Raw genomic sequence first — 13,477 nt, forward strand, 5'->3', positions numbered from 1 at the left:
AAAAATATAAAAAAATAATAATAATTCAGTAAAACTATGTTTAAAAATAAAAATGTTCCTAAAAAAAAAAAAAAAAAAAAAAAGGATGTTGACTAAGGGCTGTAAAAGTAGTTTGGTCGGTAGAGTGCCCAGCAAGCAGGAATCCTTGGTTCAGTTCCCAGCATTGCATAAAATTGGGCATGAGGGTCCATGCCATCAAGGCCATGGGACTCGGAAGCAGGAGAACCAGAAGTGGGTGTCACAGCTACACAGTTGGTTCCAGGCCAGCCAGGGCTACAAGGGACCTGGCTGCAGAGGGAAGGCCATGCAATCGATCCACGAGGAAGCCCTGCAAGCTTCCTTAGGGAGCTGGATGCAGCACTGCGTCCTCCATTAGAAAAGAGAGATGGAGTCGTTCTGTCCTAAGAGCCAGTGGGCAGGGAGGTCGCCGAGGAAAGAAGGCCTTTAAGGTACAACAGGCCTAATGTGCGTATGAGCTCCGAGAAGGTGGGAGCATGCGCAGGCCCAGAAGGTGTAACCAGATGGGAGGCTGAGAGGCACACGGGCCGTCCTAGCCCAGGACTTATCCGTCTCCAATTGGTAACCACTGGCAAATGAAAACTTAGTTCTCTCCAAGGGAGTTCCACTGGGTACACGAGCCACTCATAAGGGCAGGCGCCGTGCCCAGCAGTACCGGGCCCACACAAAATGGTATTTTGGGAGGTTTCAGTTTCATAATACTTGGTCTGAGCTGTTTTTGTTTATTTGTTTGTTTTGTTTTTCAACCTTACAGGTCTTTTGGTTAATATTATTGTTTCTGATTTTGTTTCTTTATGGGATTTCTGTATGTGTTCGTGAATGTATGTGTCTCAGTGTCTATATGTGTTTCTTGTGCATTTTCTTTGATCCATTTTTTTCCCTGTTGTGTATTTTCTTTCTAACGAGAGAGAGCAAGGAAGTGTGTGGGTTTGAGTGGGGGGGGGAGTGGGGGAGAATATAGGAGGATTTGGAGTGGGGAGGAGAACAGGTAATAAGAATATATTATATGAAACAAATCTATTTCTAATTAAAAACAATGAAATAAATATTTTCCAGTCTTCCTGAAAGAAAGAAAAGCAAAGAGAAATGCCTCTCAGGTGCTCTGTGACTCTGAAGTGTCAGATGGTTTTGACACCGAGAAAAGGTGGTGTATAATCCTTTTAGGCGGAAGTTCAAAGATCTTGCACTTCAAGGGACAATGGTGGCACATGCCATTAATGCCAGCACTCAGTGGGCAGAGGCAGGCAGATCTCTGTGAGTTTGGGGCCAGCCTGGTCTACAGAGCGAGTTCCAGGACAGCCAGGGCTACAGAGAGACCCTGTCTTGAAAAACCAGAAACAGCAAAATCTTTTTTTAAATTAATTAATGTGTTTATTTTTGTCCAGCTCCATGAGTTTCCCTTCTCTCCTTCCTCCCCTCCCCCATTCCGCCTTCTTTCTCTTCAGAAAAGGACTAATAGCCCATGTATATCAGCCAGTCACGACATGTCAAGACTAGGCACCTCCTGCCCTATTAAGGCTGGCCTAGGCAACCCAGTAAGGAGGGAAGGGCCCCAAGAGTAGAGTTAGGGACAGCCCCTGCTCCCCCTGTTAGGAGTCCCACAAGAAGATCAAGTTACACAACCATCACATATATGCAAGGGTCAGCACTCATGTGACTGCTCTGGTTGGGGAATTAGTCCCTGTGAACCCCCATGAATCCAGGTTAGTTGATTCTGTGGGTTTTCTTGTGGTGTCCTTGACCCCCCCTGGCTCCTCCCACAATCTTTCCTCCTCCTCTTCCACAGGATTCCCTGAGGTCTGCCTAATATTAGGCTATGGGTTTGCATCTGTTTCCATCGGTCACTGGATGAAGCCTCTCTGATGACAGTTGGGCTGGGCACCAATCTATGGGTATAGAAGAATATCATTAGGAATCATTTCAGCGACTTCTGTTTCTGCCAGTCATGTTAGGTTCCGTCCTAGGTCTCTGGGCCATCTGTCCCTGACGCTCCAGGCAGTGTGAGGGTTGGCCTCCATCTCTTGGTATGGGTCTCAAGTTGTACCAGTCATTTGTTGGATAGTTCCATAATATCTGGCAGGCAAGAAAAACTGTGGCTCAAAAGTTTGTGGCTATCCCTGTATCTCCGATTGCTAGGATTCTTAGCTAGGTCACCTCATGGATTCCTGGGCGTTTCCATTGCACGAGGTTTCTAGCTTATCTCAGAGATGTCCCCAAATTCCAGTTGTCTCTTCCAGTATTCTCTCCCTACATGATCCCCACCCCCCCAGACCCCCCCATCAATCTGTGGTTACTTCAGAATGATCTTTACTAGTTCATCCATTTGCTGGCAAATTTCATGTCATTTTTTTTAACAGCTAAGTAATATTCCATTGTGTAAATGTACCACATTTTCTTTATCTATTCTTCACTTGATGGCATCCAGGTTGTTTTCAAGATCTGGCTATCACTAATAATGTTGCTATGAACATAGCTTAGCAAATGGCCTTGTTGGTTGAGCATCATTTGGTGTAGCTAGATCTTGAAGTAGATCAATTTCCAGTTTTCTGAGAAACAGCCATACTGATTTCCAAAGTGGCTGTACAAGTTTGCACTCCCACCAGCAATGGAGGAGTGTTCCTCTTGCTCTAGATTCTCTCCAGCATTAACTGTCATTTATGTTTTGACCTTACCCATTCTGACAGATGTAAGACAGAATCTCAGAGTCATTTTGATTTGAATTTCCCTCATGGCTAAGGATGTTGAGCATTTCTTTTAAGTATTTCCCAGCCATTTGAGATTTCCTCTGTTGAAACTTCTCTGTTTAGATCTGTATCTCATTTTTGAATTGAATTATTTGTTGGTTTTTTTTTTTTTTTTTTTTTTTGATGTCTAGTTTCTTGAGTTCTTTATATATTGGAAATCAGCCCTCTGACAGATGTGGGGTTGGTGAAGATCTTTTCCCATTCTGTAGGTTGCCATTTGGTCCTTTGGGAAGTATCCTTTGCCTTACAGAGCTTTTCAGTTTCAAGAGGTCCCATTTATTAATCATTGACCTTAGTGCCTGTGGTGTTGGCATTCTGTTCAGGGAGTTGTCTCCAATGCCAATGAATTCAAGACTATTCCTTAAAAAAAACAAAAAAGAAAAAAGATCTGATTCTTCCAGAATCTGATGGAAGCTTAGAGGTCTTTCCCCAGGAAGACACCAGCCACTTACTACTTTCTCTTCTGCCTTTTCTGTATTTTTAAGTTGAGAACTTGCTATAGTATTCAGTTGGCTTTGAACTCACAATCCTCCTCAGGCTCCTGTGGAGTTGAAGAGTAGGTGAACAAAGTATTTGCTGTGGGTTTTTTTTTTGGTTACTAGGACCAACTTTGTCACACTGTCTTAGGTGAGCCATTCAACCGCAGTCCTAGAACCCTTCTTAGGATCCAGAGACCCCCGTCTCAAGACGAAAATGAGATGGTAAACCTGGCTATGTCGTGAATAATATGCTAGTCTTGTCCTGAGGAACAGCTGCCTCTGAGACACAACCGCCTGGTTTTTCTTTGGAAGGAGTGTGGAACAGGTGCCAGTATTGCCCGAAAGCTGTGCAGAGAGGCGCCCTGAGTGCCAGCCTGCCTTTTGCAGAAGTTCACTGTCTGCAGTGGCAACAGAAATTATTTTGGACAATCTTAAGCAACGGATGTGCTTGCGTCTAAATCAGATGGTGCCCATCCTCAGGTGTGGGAGACTGCATTTTCTGAGAATAGGGAACTTCAGAATCCAGGAAAAGGAAGGCTAAGTTCAGGTCTCAATTTCTCATTAAATAAGCAGTTAGAGGGCAAAAGAGCTGATTCTTTTTTATCTTTGAAGGAAATTTAAAAAATTAAAATTAAAAAATTCTGCCACTTAGATATTTAATTTGTTATATAACAAAGCTGCTTCTATTATAGTCAGAAAATGCACATTTGGCTGAGAACAAAAATTAAATGCAAATATAATAATATTGGTTCAAAGCAACTATTTTAAAAGCAAAAGAAAAAAGTTAGGAAGTACATTTGGAAATGAATACACTTAAAAAAATGTACATTGGCGGTTTTCACTTTGTCTTGTCTGCAGATTTGGCATGTGTGACCGTGTTTGGGTGTCAGATCAGCTGGGACTGGAGTTACAGACAGTTGTGAGCTGCCCTGTGGGTTCTGGGAATTGAACCCTGGACCTCTGTAAGACCAGCCAGTTCTCTTAACTGCTGAGCCATCTTTCTATCCCCATTTTTAAAAGACAGTGTTTCTCTGTTCCCTGTCCTGGAACTTGCTCTGTAGACCAAGCTGGCCTTGAACTCAGAGATCCACCTGTCTCTGCCTCACAAGTGCTAGGATTAAAGGTGTGGGTAGCATCACAGAGTTCTAGGACAAGCAGGCCCACTTAGAAAAATTTTGTATCAAAAAATAACAACAACAAAAAAGAGCTGGCTCTTAATGTTGGCAACCTTTGGGAACCTGAAAAGCTAATAGTGACTGTGAGCAGAAGGTACTAGAAGGCTCACATTAGAGCCTTGTGTTTTAGACTGAGTCTTTACAAGGCTGGAAGGATGGCTCAGGGGGTGAGACACTTACAAGACAAGCCCATAGCCCGAGTTTAATACCAAGAACCCATGGTGGAAGGAGAGAATTGACCCTGAAAAGCTGCCCTGTGTCTGCCACAGGAGCACACGACATTTGTGTGCCTGGGTATACAGACTCACAGACAGACAGACACATTATATACACATGATAATGATGATGATTGATAGATAGATAAAATAAAGATTAATTGAAGAATTCCTTTCCATGCTGTCTTGCGACTTGCTTTGTAGATCAGGTCATGCTTTAAAACCACTGAAATCCACCTGTCTCTGCCTATTAAATGCTGGGATTAACGGTGAGAACCACCAGACTCGGCTGTTTTGGGTTTGCTTTTTGTTTTGCCTGCTTGTATTATGTGTACCACCTGTGTGATGGGCGCCTACAGAGGTCAGAAGAGGGTGTCCAGTGCCGTAGAAGTGGAGTCACAGATGGTTGTGAGCCACCATGAAAGTGCTGGGAGCCACATCTGGCTCTTGTACAAGGACAGATACTTTTAACCACTAAGCAGTCTTTCTAGCTACTAGCAAGTTTTTGAGATAGATGTCCTCACTCTGTAGCCCAGACTGACTCAGAACTTACTATGTAGCTCAGGCTGGCCTCAAGGTTGTGATAATTCTCTTGTCTTAGCCCCATGAGTGCTGAGTCTACAGATACTTGCTTTTTTCTTTAATGATTGCATGATATGAATGCTCACTCTCACCTGGACCAACTTTACTAGTCTCGTCATTATAAATATATATGCATGTATATATTGGTATAAGTTGAATTGTACTTTTGTATATGTATGTTTGTATAGACATATGTATACACATACATATGTATATATTGTGCTAGGATTTTGTTTTTCTGGATGCTGGGGATTGAACACCCAGGGCTTCACATCTAAGTGCTTTGCTACTGATATCTGCCTCTACCCCGTGTTCCCTACTTTTATTGCCTATTATTAATTCGTTGAATTTAATTAATTAGCTGGGTAATGGTGGCACGTGCCTTTAATCCCAGCACTCCAGGAGCAGACACAGGTGGATCTCTGTGAGTTCAAGGCCAGCCTGGTCTACAGAGTGAGTTCCAGAACAGCCAGGGCTACATGGAGAAACCAATTATTTAAAAAAGAATTAATTAATTTTGGGTTGAATGTAAGGTCTTGAGTATGCCTGGTCCACACTCTACCACTGCATTCCTAGTCCCCAAGTCCTGCATTATTTTTGGTTTTGTTCAAGACAGGGTTTCTCTGTATAGCCATGGCCACCCTGGAACTCATTATAATGTAGACCAGACTAGGCTCAAACTCAGAGAGATCCACCTTCCCTCCTCGGCCTCCCAAGTGCTAGGATTGAAGGTGTGCACCACTGTCTGGCAAAACCTGCATTTTCTTCCCCCAATTTTTTGAGACAGGGTTTCTCTGTGTAACCCTCACTGTCCTGGAACTCTCTTTGCAGACCAGGCTGACCTCAAACCCAGGATCCATCAGTCTCTGCCTCTCGAGTTCTGGGATTAAAGGTGTATACCACCACCACCACCACCACCATCACCACCACCCAGCAAGCCCTGCATTCTTAACCTAAAATTTTCTAGATTGCTGTCATACTAGTTGATACTCAATGTGAAAACCTTCTTAGCAGATAATTCCGTCTTCTCCATCTTTTCCTCTTCATCGTAAGCGGTCATCTAACCCTAACAATTGTACTGTGAAGTGTTGTCTCCTTGTGTCCTTGTGGCTTTTCATAGTTCCTAACTGTATAAGCTTTATTTTTTCTTTTGGTTTTGAGACAGGGTTTCTCTGTGGCTTTTGGAGCCTGTCCTGGAACTAGCTCTTGTAGACCAGGCAGGCTGGTCTCGAACTCACAGAGATCCTCCTGCCTCTGCCTCCCGAGTGCTGGGACTAAAGGCATGTGCCACCACTGCCCAGCAACTGTATAAACTTAAACAAGTGGCTTAGTCCTTATTTCTCCTTTGCGAAATTCTAGTTTCCCCAGAGTTACTATGCAGTTTACTCTTGAGAATCCACTTGATGCACTTGGGAAACACTTAACAAATTCTGGAGTTTTTACTTATTTATTTTTTTCTTTTCAATTTTTTTTTCTTTTCAATTATTGCCATTTTGCAAAACAGGAAACAGCGGCTCAGGGAATAAAGCCACATACTGAAGGTCATTCAGCTAGAGGTTTTCAGGCTAGTTCTATCTCACTCTAACCAGAGTTTTTTCCCCCACACCACCTGATTTTGAGTCTTTATCTCTACAGCAAGAAAGGTGTGATAATGGCCTGTGTCCTGGGGCTTTTCGTGTTTACCAAGATAGTGCCAAAGACTAGAAAACACTTACCACTGGGATCTTAACCACAAGCCAAGCAGCATGCAGCAAGGCATTGAACCAGATCCAAACCTTCCTTTACCACAGTGGAATACATCTCCAACACTCAGACATTCCCTGTAGGTTCTATGTATTGTCATTACTATACTAGCTCCTGTCAACACAAACCTCTTACGCAAGGTCATCTGGAAGTCACCCAGCTTTACAAGGAAGCTTGCCCTAGAACCACGGTCCTTGGTGGTGCAAATGCACGATGATTTCCTGGGTTCTGAATTGTGATCATATGCAGGGGGAGCTCTCCCATCTTCCCAGTCTGAAAGCCTTCTAGTAGCTAAACAGCATCCATATTTTTTTTTTCAGGTCATTGATGATGGAGCTAGAGAGATGATTCAACTGTTAAGAGCACTTGCTGCCAAAAAAAAAAAGCCCCCCACAAAAAAACCAAACAACAAAAATCCAAAACAACAACAAAATTAACCAAAGGAAACAAAAAAGCCAGACAATGGTGGCTGAAGCCTTTAATCCCAGCAGAGAGCCAGGGGGATCCCTGTGAGTTCCAGTCCAGCCTTTTCTACACAGTGAGTTCTGGGACAGGCTCCAGAGCTGGAGAAACCCTGTCTGGAAAAACCAGCAAAACAAATTCCCCCCTCCACCCAAAAAAAGAGCACTTGGCTGCTCTTCCAGAGGCCAGAGTTTGGTCCTGGCACCGTAGTCAAGTGGCTATAAATCATCAGCAGCTATAGCTTCATCTCTGGCCGGCAAGCACCTCCATCCACTCAAGCATACTCACACACAGACGCAAATAAATACCCACACATAACCGAGAAAATACAAGCAAATCTTCTGAACACAGAGCATCATTTAATGATTAGTTTATGGATTACATTTTCATATACAGACATACATTGAACATACGTCCCTCAGATCCCCTCCTTCATTTTGCTCAACCCTCCCTCCCCCAGTTAGATTCCTTTGCTCCCCTAAACAGCTTACTTCTACTTTCATGTTATTAATTTAGCGTCCCTCTGTGTGTGAGTGTGTGTGTGTGTGAGTGTGTGTGTGCGTGTGTGTGTGTGTGTGTGAGTGTGTGTGTGTGTGTGTGTGAGTGTGTGTGTGTGTGAGTGTGTGTGTGAGTGTGTGTGAGTGTGTGTGAGTGTGTGTGAGTGTGTGTGAGTGTGTGTGTGTGTGTGTGAGTGTGTGAGTGTGTGTGAGAGTGTGTGTGTGAGTGTGTGTGTGTGAGTGTGTGTGAGTGTGTGTGTGAGTGTGTGTGTGTGAGTGTGTGTGTGTGTGTGAGTGTGTGTGTGTGTGTGTGAGTGTGTGTGTGAGTGTGTGTGTGTGAGTGTGTGTGTGTGAGTGTGTGTGTGTGAGTGTGTGAGTGTGTGTGAGTGTGTGTGTGTGTGAGTGTGTGTGAGTGTGTGAGTGTGTGTGTGAGTGTGTGTGTGAGTGTGTGTGTGTGTGTGAGTGTGTGTGTGTATACTGAGACATGTCACCAACCTGAAGAAAATATTTGTTTCAACAATATGTGAATGTCGACTCCCAAGTGCTGGGATTAAAGGTGTGCACAACCACACCTGGCTGCCGATAGAATTTTTCACAGGATATGTTCTGATTATGGTTTCCCTTCTCCCAGATTAACCTAACCCATCAAATCCACACCCTTTCTTGCTCTTTCATTAGAAAGCAAACCAGGATAGCAAAAAACAAACAAATGAAAAATAGCCAAAAAAACAACCACAACAAAACAAAAAAATGGATTATGGTGGCAAACACCTTTAATCCCAACACTCGGGAGGCAGAGGCAGGTGGATCTCTGTGAGTTCAAGACCAGCCTGTTCTACAAGACAGGCTCCAAAGCCACAGAGAAATCCTGTCTCAAAAAAAAAAAAAACCCATAAACAATATAGGGCCTGGCCCAGCTTTTGATGCTAGCACTTAGGAGGCAGAGGCAGGCAGATCTCTGCAATTGAGGCCAGCCTGGTCTACAGAGAGTTCTGGACAGCCAGAGCTACATAGAAAAAACCCTGTCTTTAAAAACAAGCAAACTAACAAAATAAAGCAAAACAAAAACAGGGCTGGAGAGACGTCTCAGTGGTTAAGAGCACTGGCTGAGGTCCTGAGATCAATCCCCAGCAACCACATGGTGGCTCACAACCATCTGTATTGAGATCTGGTGCCCTCTTCTGACCTGCAGACATACATGTAGACAGAACATTGTACATAATAAATAAATAAATATTTTGAGAGAGAGAGAGAGAAACAAAACAAAAACCTAAAAAATGGGTCTGGAGAGATGACTCAGCAGTTAAGAGCACTGATGGGCTGGGCACTGGTGGTGCACACCTTTAATCCCAGCACTCGAGAGGCAGAGGCAGGTGGATCTCTGTGAGTTCGAGGCCAGCCTGGTCTACAGAGCTAGTTCCAGGACAGGCTCTAAAGCAATACATCAAAATCCTGTCTCAAAAGGCAAACAAACAAAAAGGATCACTGGCTGCTCTTCCAGAGGACTCAGGTTCAATACCCAGCACCCACATGGCAGCTCACAACTGTCTGTAACTCTAGTCCCAGGGGCTCCAATACTCTCACACAGACATATAGGCAAGCAAAACACTAAAGAACATAACATAAAAATAAATTAATTTTAAAAAGGAAAGCAATAATATAGACACTGAGACATACAGAGAAGCCAGAAACCCCATAAAGCCACAAAAATCAGAAACCAAAACATAAAGGTAAAAGACCTATAAGATTTTAAAATAATGCCCAGACATAGTACTATGAAGCAAAACAATCCTTCCAAAGTAACACTGAATTCATTTTGTGTTAGCATTTACTGCTAAGCAAGGGGTCTGCCCTTAAGAGTGGTTTGTACACCCAGTTATCTGTCAGAGAGAAATATTTTTCCTTTGTGAGTAGTTATCAACTGGAGATAACTTCCAGGTTAGGGATGGTGGCTTGTGTTCACTTCCCCTATCAGTGGTGGGAGCCTATCTGGCTTAGAACCTGTGCAGGCCCTGTGCGTGCAGCCACAGTCTCTGTGAGGTCATATGAGCATTGATCTTGTGTTGTCCTTGAAAGCCTTATGCCCTTGTTGTCTTCCATACCCACTGGCTCCTCCTCCAGTGTTCCCTAAACCCTGAGTAGAGGGATTTGATGGAGACAATCCTTTTAGGACCGAGTCTTCCAAGGTGTCTCACTCCGCATTTTGTCCAGTTGTGGGTCTCTGTATTTGTTCCCATGTATTGTGGGAGGAAGCTTCTCTGATGATGGCCGAGCAATGTAGTGATCTATAGCAGAATGTTGTTAGGAGTCTTGTATTTCTTTGCTATGTTCCTTCGGCATTTGGTTTTCCTCTGGTCTGTGGTCTATCCAGTTTAAGGTTCTTGAACACCAAGACTCACAGGGCTGCATCTCATGGAGTATGTCTTGAATCTGACAGAGACAGACTGGTGGCTTCTACAGTGTTTGTGCCGCCATTGCACCAGGGTAACTTGCAGGCTGGTCTCTGTTGTAGATCAAAACGTTTGCAGCTGGGTTGGCGTTAACCTTTCTCCTCTAGTAGTGTGCAGAGTGCATTCCAGTACCAGGAGCACAAGTTAGTAAGGATGAAGACTCTCTGTGAGCACGAGCTCTACTTCCTCGTGTTCAATGAGTGATGTAGGTGTTGTCTTCAGCAATAGGGCCCTATCATTAGTTTGTGGAGAGCAAACAATAGCCCGGGTAATAGCCGGTGCCCCTTTGGTCAACAACTCCATTACATCTGAACCATTCCCAGGACTTGAGATTTCACTTGGTGATGAGAAATGTCTAGTTGGGGCACTTCCCCATTAGTGTGTGTGTGTGTGTGTGTGTGTGTGTGTGTGTGTGTGTGAGCTTTTGCTGTATTAGATTCCCATATAACCCCTCAAGTGTCTCCACCTCCTCTGGCTTTTTGAGACAGGGCTTCTCAGTGTAACATCCCTGGCTGTTCTGTAACTTGATCCATAGATTGACCAGGCTGGCCTGGAATTCACAAAGATCCTTCTGTCTCTGCTTCCTGAGAGCTGGGATTAAAGGCGTGTGCCACCACTGCCCGACTGGTACTCCCTCTCTTATTTCCCTTCTCCCATTTGAGCCTCCCATTCTAGCCTCCCCATCCATCCATAACTAGCTATTATATTTTCCCTTTCTTGGGACATACCTTTGCCCAGTCCCTTACTCTATACTTAAACTCTGTGGTTATATGGATTGTAGCATGCTCATCGAAGACTTAACAGCTAACATGCACATATAATGAATAGATACCATATTTGTCAATCTGGGTCTTGGTCACCTCACTCAGGATAATTGTTGGACCGTGAGGTAGACCTAATCTCAGGTTCCTGAGGAGCTGCCACACGGATTTCTACAGTGGCTGTGCAAGTTTGCAGTCCCAGCGGCAATGGGTGAGTGTTCTCCTTACTCCATCCACACCCTTGCCAACAAGAGCTGTCATATTCTTATTGGCTATTCTGGCCAGTGTAAGATAAAATCTCAAAGTGGTTTCCATTTACAGGAAATAATGTTCCTGACTAAAGAGAAGCGATGTCCCATTCTCACAAAAGGCAGGCAGCTGGTTGACTGGGAGTGGAGGAGAAGGTGGAGATGAGTTCTCCGAGCTTGATGAAGTTCCTGAAAATGACACATTCAGGGTATCCCATATGCTGTGACTTTCTAGTTCTATCCATTTACCTGAATTTTTTATAATTTCATCTTTTTAAACAGCTGAGTAATGTTTCATTGTGAAAATATATCATATTTTATTCATCCATTCATCCACTGACTCCATTTCTTTGTCTCTCCATCATTGTAATCCAGTTCCAAGGGCTCTGATGTCATCTGTGGTCTCCCTGGGCACCGGGCATATAAGTGATGCACATATATACATATAGACAAAACCCTCCAACACATAATGTATTCAGGGACTACTGGCTGGGAGTTTCTGGGTCTTGTTGGTATCCACAATGAGGACATGGTGTCTTTGTATTTAGCGTTCAACAGATGCCATTAGAAACAAAATACTGGGGACTGGAGAGATAACTCAGTGGTTAAGAACATTGGCTGCTCTTCCAGAGGTCCTGCGTGCAATTCCCAGTAACCACACATGGTGGCTCACAACCATCTGTAATGAGATCTTGTGCCCTCTTCTAGCCTGCAGGCACACATGAAGACAAAACTTTGTATACATAATAAATAAATAAATAAATATTAGAATAAAAAAGAAACAAAATACTATTTTTTTTAATCATAGCGTGCATTTGATGGGTTAGAAAGGGAAAAAAGATAAAAATTTCAAAGGTCATTAAGATCTTTTTAGCACTGTCTTTTAACTTTTACCATTTCTATGACTTTCATATAATCATCGCGGCCACCGCAGCTACTACTGCTAGAGTTACACGAACTTGCACTTTGCTAGTGTCCTGACATTGTCTTACATCACCAACTCTGAGAAACTTCCCCTTTCTCCTGGAACCAAATAGCAACAACGCCCAACATGAAGGCTAGAGGGAAGAGTGTGGCGTGTGTACCTACTACTGCTTCCTGTGAGGCTAGCAAGACAGTCCAGGCAAGTGGTGTGTGAGGGGCTCAGAACTGGTGTGAACTAGAGTAGGGCTTACATCTGCCCACTGCGGGCCAGATTTTCAGATATTGTCCCTGGGGACCATTCGTGGATACTGGCAATGGTTTTCACTTGGTTTCTGTGGTGCTTGAATAGAATCCAGGGCCCCAGACACACTCAGTTACGATACTATCATGAGTATATACTCAGTTACGATGTAATTATATCATACTCCATTGTAGCATTTATCCTAGACAGTGCGTAGCTGGACAAAGAATGTGTGGTATGTACATACGCACATGCATCTACATATATATTGTATATAATAATGCATTATTGCACCTTTAAGAAGAAAGAGGTTATAAATGAGTGGTACAGCAGTTTCCTAGCATGAACAGACCCTGGATTTGATTACTAGCACCACAGCAAAAAGGGAAGGAATGTCGATTTACAGTGACGATGAAGCTAGAATCAGTAGGAAAAGCATCATGCGAGGCTAGCCTGGTCTACAGAGGACAGCTAGGATGGTTACACAGAGAAACCCTGTGTTGCTATTCAGGCAACAGAGAGTAGCAGAGGGGCTCTGCTGTCGGGAGCACGTCGCGGGACAGTGGGCTATAGTGGCTTCTCCGCTGGCCTCTCCGCTGCTCCCAGTGTGCCCAGTGCTGTGTCTCAAAGGTGACGTTGGACCTGAGTCCCTCCAATCCGGAGTTGTTTCCATACAGCTCTACCCTGCTTGTTACATCTCCTTTCCTAAGGAGTATGTGAGCAATAAACGCCAATAATATATGTATCTGTATATATTGTATGTGTATGGACATGTTGCCTGAATGTATGTCTGTGCACCGCTGCGTGCCTGCTGCCCATAGATGTCAGAAGACATTGGATCCCTTGGAACCGGCGTTTCAGAAGGTTGTGAGCTTCCATATGCTGCTGGGAATTGAGCTCAGGTCCTCTAGAAGAGCAGCCAGTGTTCTTCTTCACTG

This window comes from Phodopus roborovskii, unplaced genomic scaffold (genome assembly GCF_943737965.1).
Source record: "Phodopus roborovskii unplaced genomic scaffold, PHOROB, whole genome shotgun sequence".
NCBI classification, from domain to species: domain Eukaryota; kingdom Metazoa; phylum Chordata; class Mammalia; order Rodentia; family Cricetidae; genus Phodopus; species Phodopus roborovskii.